The sequence below is a fragment of the Salmo salar genome, chromosome ssa16, assembly GCF_905237065.1.
Source record: "Salmo salar chromosome ssa16, Ssal_v3.1, whole genome shotgun sequence".
In the NCBI taxonomy this organism is placed as follows: domain Eukaryota; kingdom Metazoa; phylum Chordata; class Actinopteri; order Salmoniformes; family Salmonidae; genus Salmo; species Salmo salar.
The window spans coordinates 88,137,537-88,145,770 of record NC_059457.1 but is presented as its reverse complement, the minus strand read 5'-3'; the positions used below and the strand labels follow the sequence as shown (position 1 = coordinate 88,145,770).

Sequence of the window (8,234 nt, the reverse complement as noted above, 5' to 3'; positions counted from 1 at the left end):
TATCAAACTAAAGAATCATGAAAATAACAGAAAACATAGCATCACTTCATGTGTCCAACATTATATAGTCTGTAGTTGAGCCGTTCTAGTGAAGGAGGAGCAATGCTTTTTGATGACATTATGAATGAATCAAACAGGCCTGGCCGCGCTTCGGGCTGCACACACAGACAGAACCGGCATGGACTCAACATGACACACAGCATAACATCACTGTTTACACAGCTGATGGTAGCCAGCACCACTATCACACTATCACCAATAGAGACAACGACAGTGTCACATCAATGGTGAAAGGCTCGGGGTGCTGAAAGGACAGCGACCGTAATACCTGTGCATTCCATGCCGCTGAAGGAGACAGCAGTCACACACAGCATCAAGTAATGTAACAGAATAAGCAGCCCATTCATTCCAGTAGGCCCCATGAAGTCAGAACAATACAAAAAGCACAACCATTTCATTTCCAAAATGGCATTTTACGACCATGATATTACATTTCTTGTAGTGACTGAGTAAGCCTAATTGTAAAAGTAAGCCTCAAAGTGCCATCTTTATTATGAGGAGGAAACATTTAGACAGCCAGGACCATAGCCGCTCTGGCCTAGCTCTCACTGCAGTCCAGTGCCATGGATGGACATCGTTGAAGTTTAGCCTCGAGTAATTTAGGAGGGCAACTTTATTAAGGCCTCCTCACACAACGCTCTACAGAAAAAAAAGACATAGGCTATTTTTATTGTTCACATTATTTGCATTGATGACGTATTGAAGTTAAGCGCTTCAACATTCAAATGCAGTTTGATGTACCACACAGGACAGCTTGGAAAAAGCGACGGTCGGTGGAACTCTGGCGCCACCAAGTGGACAATTGCTTCTGTTCCGTTGTGGCAGCAACGCTACCAGAGATATTTGATACAATATCAAATTTTATGTCAATATTATTATCTCCAAATTGTCCCCCCCCACCCGTGATATATTATTATTCCAACTTAGCTGTTAATATGGTTTTAATTAAACAACGCTTTCTCTAATTTCTGATTGGAGGACGGATGACCACGTGATGTTAGAACCTACAACTGTGTCAATTTGCAACAGTCAAACGTGGTTATTCCTGACGTTGATCAACTCCCAATCTATGCCACCATTTATTTAAAGCATTATCTTTTTTATGGGGGAAAAAAGTATACCGAGCTAATTTTGGTGTAACCATCGTAGAATTTGACGTGTCGGAGAACGGCGACTTCCTCCCGAAAACATTGTGGGTATCGCTTCTCGGCCTTTTGGCTAAGATCAAGTGTAGTATCTGTTCTTATCAGTTTAATATCTGATACGTCCCCTATCTGGGGACCATATATTAAATTGATTTTTGGAACAGGGAGATGGAATAGGGGCTTGCTTCGTCCACTCCACGCATCGACCTGGTATTGCAGTACTTCCAGGAACGGTGCACCCCTTCTCGTTGTAAATATAATCAAGCGTTGTTTCGTTTTACCCTGTAAGGAACATGATCTATATTGTATTTTCACATTGAGCAAGTTCATCTTAGTGTCAGTGATGGCTAGATAGTGCTGGTCAAGTCGGTCACCGTTATATTGACTGATAGCTGATGTGAATGGTGCGTTAAGGTTTTAAAAAAGCTTTTCGTCACGTGCACGGGATACAGGGTGTAAACGGTACACTGAAATGCTTACTTGCAAACTCTCCTCAACAGTGCATACACACGATCAAAAATATACACAAATAGCAAAGTAATAAAGTAGTTAAAAAAATATGTATTTGGATATGTATACACAAGAAGACTATACAGTATAAACTATGAAATGTGCTAAAGTCATGTACTGGTAACATGGACTGCCTCACATACCGGTAACGTTATCTGATGTATTTGTCTGAAGTCATTATTTGATATGCCTGCTATTTTCACAACACTCAAATATATGTCGTCAAATGTATACAAGGTTTGTAACTCATCTGCCTGTGCTAAAGTAACTATGACTGTTTATCCCATTGATTCTATTTCTATGATTTCACACTGCACTTTTTCAAGTGACATAAACTTGATATAGTCTAGCAAGAGTTATTCCTTCGCTTACGGCATTATTACATATCATATAAACACAATACAGTCTCGGAAGCTAAGTAGGGTCGGGCCTGGTTAGTACTTGCTACCTGGGAATACCAGCTGCAGTAAGCTTTTTGTCCAGCAGGGTGTACTCTTGTACTATTTAATCAGGGAGCAACTGCCTATGTATTACAGTTTCTCTCAATCGCCTACAATCAAAATTGCAAATCCGTTCATCAAAAGAACACGACTGCCTGCAAAATGATTGACACAACTATACTTATTTCTGTAGTGCAAGCAGACAGAACAGAAAGTTAGTCTGTCTTTTAAAAATCCCAGTAGATCCATAAATGTTCTTTGCAGTCACTAAATCATGATGCTCAAAACTGGAAGTACAAGATACAAACATGCACAATTATGGGCAGTTACTCTCCTTTTATGCATATTTCACCAAACAATTTCATGCACATCATATTTAATTACTGATAATTTAAAAAAAAATCATATTTGCACATTGTGTGCACGATTTATTCATCGTATCATCACAATCCAATTCCATGTATTCAATACAAAGGCTGGTTTGCTCATAGTTTTGTAGACTTTCCATTGGCGTACAGAAACACAATCCACAATAGAAAGAAGTTAAGCTGAATACAACTGATATGAATGTATAGGCCTCAGTCCACACCAAAGCAAAGCTCTAGAATGGAAGGTCACATGTTGGAGATGATGACATAGGAGTCAACCAAAGTTACTTAGAAGTAACTCAACTTCATTCTCTGCATCTCTGAATATCTGCAATATTGTACAAATTAGACAGTCCCCATTAAGTAAGATCTTGAAACAGGTCAACATTAACAAGGCTGGGGGGGGGGGTTCAACTCAATATTAGGAAGGTGTCCTTAATGTTTTGTACACTCAGTACACTCATACACTGAAAAAATATAATAATACAACATTTAAAGTGTTGGTCCCATGTTTCATGAGCTGGGTTAAAATATCCTGTACCTAGAATACAAGGGTTGGATTTGCACTAACCATTAAATTGTCAGATAAATCATGTCTCAAATCTGGCTTATGGTTAACCTCATATACATTATCTATTTCAAATGTAGAACATACAGCTAGCTCAACAATAAGCAAATTATGTGAGTTTAGCTATTCTCTGCTGCTGATGTATAATGACAAGGGGCACATGTCCATTAGGCCAGTAATGCCATCATACTGTAGACATATGGCTGCATTGGTAATGCATGCCATTATGATAAGCAGCTAAATGCATGATATCCTGAGACAGTGTGACAATCAAATAAAACCGCTCAGAGAGATTACAACTGGAATTAAAGGTCATGTTCATTTGAGACAGCAACACAGAAACACAGACAAATTAGAGACAGATCCCCTTCACACCTTTTTATTGTAGAATTCTGATCTGTAATTAATGAACAGTTAATCTTAATCTAGTTCATCTTGGATAATGTTTTCACGTTACAATTAAAACAAGTTTAAACGATTAATACAAATGGAATGAATCAACATATAATTTCAATGTACAAATAAGCTAACTTGTTTGTAAATGTCAGACATCACCACAGGATACCTAAACATCATTGCCAATCAGGTGCATCCCTTCATGGCAGCAGTTTATCCATCTGCAAAATTTTTTTTTTTCCCCAACAGGATAATGCCCCACGCCACAAGGCTGGGATTGTCCAGGAATGGTTCCATGAACATGACAGTGAATTCAGCCACCTACCAGCCAAATTGACAGAAGTGTGGGAAGCATTGGAGTCAATAAGGGCCAGCATCCCTGTAGAACACTGTGGACACCTTGTAGAGTACATGCCCTGATGAACTGAGGCTGTTCTGAGGGAAAAGGGGTGCAACTCAGTATTAAGGTGTTTCTAATGTTTTGTACACTAAGTGTCTATTGAGACACATTACAGACAGTAGCCTACAAGTAGCAAAACAGAACTCACTTGATTGACAATTAAATGTATTTCAACATTGAAATAGGCCTATAGGCTACTCTTTATACACTACATTGACAAAAGTATGTGGACACCCCTTCAAATGAGTGGATTTGACTATTTTAGCCACAACCATTCCTGACTGGTGTATAAAATCGAGGTACACAACCATGCAATCTCCATAGACAAACATAGGCAGTAGAATGGCCTTACTGAAGAGCTCAGTGACGTTCAACGTGGCACCGTCATAGGATGCCACCTTTTCAGAAAGATAATTCCAATAGACGCCACCATAGAGAAGGACATTTTCAAAATTCCAAAAAAGACAGTTTCGTTATCACCTTTGTGCCAAACATATCAATGGAATTTGTCCATGAATTGTCTTCAAGGCCAATTTTCTTTTCTTTCCCTTCACCCCCCACAAATCACAGCTAAAGTTATTGTTTTATATACATGCTATTACATGGAAGAGCATGTGCCGCACGCAGAAGGAAAAACAATGGAAATCACTCATGCGCTCTCGTCCAGGACCTGCTCATTCAATGTGATGGATTCCTGACATTGGAAGATGAGACAGACTGACTGAAGTGAATGGATAGTCCAGGATCTGCTGTTTGTATGTGGCTGCTTTGAAAGTGAACTGTGTTTGTGTGTGATCAGGGCTGTATTCATTCCGCCAATTCTGTTGAAAAACGTTCCTTAGATGGAAGCAAACGAAACGAAGATAAACATACCGGAATTTGTCCAATAGAAACTCTTGTTTGCAACTGTTGGACTAATGATTACACCCCAGATCAGATATTTACAGGCAAGAGTGTGCAAGGTGGTATTGAATGTGTCAATGTCACCTTGATTACTCGTATTTCTCTCGACCTGTGCACCTATGTTGTAAACCTTCATTCATAGGCTAGGTTGTAGCAATCTCATGATGGGTATTGGGAAAATTTGAGTATCATGTAGTAGCCTAAACCTATCGATGTTACATTGAGCTGGGTGAATGGCATATGAATGATAGTCATCCAATACGCTGTTATAGAAATAAGGCCATGCTCATAAAAAAAAAGACCTGTCCTCCCTTGTCTTAAACGGCACAGACCATCACTGGCATTTACTAATGGGCTCCTGAAACCGCAGCAAGATGTCAGCCTCCTTGAATAGGCGTATCTGACCGTGAGTAGATTACGTTCAAAACAACGGTCGGCCATCTTGGAGGCTGTCTCTCGTTCTTATTATAACTCAATGCATTGCTGGCTTCCACCATTTTAATGTAGTCAACTGGGTGGAACTTCCAACTTCATTGGCTGATCCCTCCTGACCCTGTTGGAGTCATCTCCAGCTGGCTCATAAATAGGGATTATGCTGAGCCACAGGGCACAGGTCTATGGCCCGTGATGTAAACGGTGAACAGGCAAATGGGGCATGTGGCAAGGGCCCTTCACAAATAGCAACAGTAATCTGCACCTTTCGGTCATTTTGTCAACAAGGCAGCATGGTGCATCATCCAGAAACATCTTTTTTCCATTAAATATTTGTTTGAATTTCTTAAACCAGGTTTAATTGGGAAAGCAGATAAAGCTTTTTTTATCAAAATCAATAACTTTTTCATGTGAAAACACAGATTCTTACTCATTACTCCAAGTGCTTAATTACATCACTTCTGTTTGGAGCCGACTTTGCTGTGGGCTTTGAATGTGGCACCTGGCCAAAAACAAAACAAATGCCCTCAAATGTCACCCTGTGCAAAACACGCCTATCCGGGAGCCCAGGCCAGATTAATCGAATCCCCTCAATGCCGCTGCGCATTCTGTCACAGACGCTAAAATGACACGGATACAAAGATGAGTCCTCTATCTATCTTTATGGCAGAGCACCATTGTTCAGAATCTGTGCTGTGAAGACGCTGCTTTTTGTCTCCGCTTCTATCCATTACTACAGGTAGGTAATAGCACGTTTAAATATCTAAAATCAAAAGAACATGTCATACCATGATAGGTTACAAATCCGTCAAGGGATTGCCAGGTTTCTTATGTTACATTTGTGTCGTGATAAAACGATTTTACAAGTCATATAGCTTGATATTTTGGGGTTGTCTGACTTAATGTACACCGTTTCGTCAAGGTAATTTAAAAATATTCAATTTATTTGAGATTTCTGAGTTCGTTTTATGTTATTGGTTGTGTGTATTTAAAAAAAGTATAACGAGCTGGTAAAATGGCGGCGCCCGCTGTCTGCGTTTTAAAGTCCAAATAGAAGACAATGGATCCGATCATATATTTATGTAGTTGGTGCAGTATATTAACTAATATACATGGATTCTAACTTGAACCATTATTTATTAATTTACAATTGTACAATTTATGCTCCCCGCATATATAAACCACTAACACAAGCTCGTAATTTTGACACATGGTGAGCTTACTGCCTACTGTACATAGTAAAATGGTGCGCACCAAATTGTAGTTCACATTTGTCTGCAAAACGGCTGTGAGGATTTTTCTAAAATATTAATCAGATATGAACACAATTACAATCTTTAAAGAATACAAATCTCATTTAATCAATTGCATGTGGAAAAACGTTATCAAGCCAGCAGCAGATGAAACAGAACAAAACAAAGTCTAGCTCACTTATTTTGCCAGCTAGAAAGAAATGGACACACATTTATTGAGAATCGGAGCAAGCTGCCCACCCAGCAAACTGTCTTTAAAAAGACGTTGAAAAGAGGACTATGCCCGTTTGGTTTTGGTTGAAAGTGAAGGTTGAAAGTTGAAAATATATATTTTTCATGTCGTTGAAAAGACGCCCATCTACGGCCCGTTTTGGTTGAAAGTTGAAAATAAGTATTTTTCAGGTCGTTGTTTTAACGACTAGCAAAGAACATAATTTAAATGTACTTGTAGCCTATACACATGGACGCAGTAACCAAAAACATTTCTAATTTAAAAAAAGTAACAATCACACTACTCATTACATTACTCCAGTATTTGCACAAAACATCCAGTCAAAGAATACTATCTAGTACAGTGATAAGACAAAATACAGTTACGTTCAAATGAATATAATTCATTATATCCATCAAAATTATAGATATATTTCGCTGCGTTAGCAACGACCCTATGTGGTGGTGACGTGGAAACCATCACCTCAGGCTCTACCAGGAGCATGCTTGAGGTGGTCTGCCACAGCTCTCTGAACTTCATGGTCAGTGGTCTTGCTGTTCCATTTCTTCACTGCAGCTGTAACACCAAAATAAACACAGTACGTTATAGAAAAGACTAATAGATATGGAGCATCTTACAGGTTCCCCACGGCACCTAAATCAGCATTCAGGGCTCAAACCACCGGTTTATCACTAACCAATGGTGGCTATTTTGTGTTGTGCAGTAATAATGATCATTTATTACATTTATTCAGAATAATTTAGAAGTGGATAAATGTGTTTGCTTTTCCGTGTCTGTCAAAGACAAAAGCAATTTACAAGATAAGTTTGGTTAAAGTTCTCCTTCTCAGGGGCTGATAGTTGATTATGGCCGGGCTCAAACTTGCACGCAGTGTAGAAAAGAGTGTAACCGATGTGAAATGGCTAGCTAGTTAGCGGTGGCGCGCGCGAACAACGTTCCAATCGGTGACGTCACTCGCTCTGAGACCTGAAGTAGTTGTTCCCCTTGGTCTGCAAGGGCTGTGCCTTTTGTGGAGCGATGGGTCGTGGGTGGCTGTTGTCTATGTGTGCAGAGGGTCCCTGGTTCGAGCCCAGGCTGGGGCGTGGAGAGGGACAGAAGCTAAACTGTTACGAGGGAATGGCTAAAGTTGTCTCTTTCACTCCTCCCTAATAGACTATTATAATCACATATATTGGTAAATTGAACACTGTAGCCTAATATATTTGTCAGTATGCGGAGATCGCAAGTCAATTTTTTTTACTTGAAATGGGGGAATGTTTAGCCGACTGGTTGCTCAGGAGATAAAGGCAATGTCTGACGTATGGAAGACATTTGACTTGCGCTCATAGAAAGAGGAAGGAGCCAGCGCTGCATGTGCCAAACAAGTGCTGTATTCTGCTATCTATATCTTATTGCTTGGTACAGTGTAAACAACACAACATAAAATTATAGCTGTACCAGAGAGTTGATCTGTACTAATGAAAAAAAATGATAAAGCCTTTATTATTATTATTATTATTATTATTAAGGCCATTGTATACTGTAGGC

The 8,234-nt window shown here is 39.5% G+C and overlaps 1 non-coding gene across 1 annotated transcript; it reads left to right on the top strand.

The window, feature by feature from the left end:
- Positions 1-1,258: 1,258 nt before the first annotated feature.
- LOC123727932 (U2 spliceosomal RNA) lies at positions 1,259-1,449 on the top strand. Its single transcript, XR_006759894.1, has one exon. It is a non-coding gene; the product is annotated as a U2 spliceosomal RNA (small nuclear RNA).
- The last annotated feature ends 6,785 nt before the right edge of the window (positions 1,450-8,234 follow it).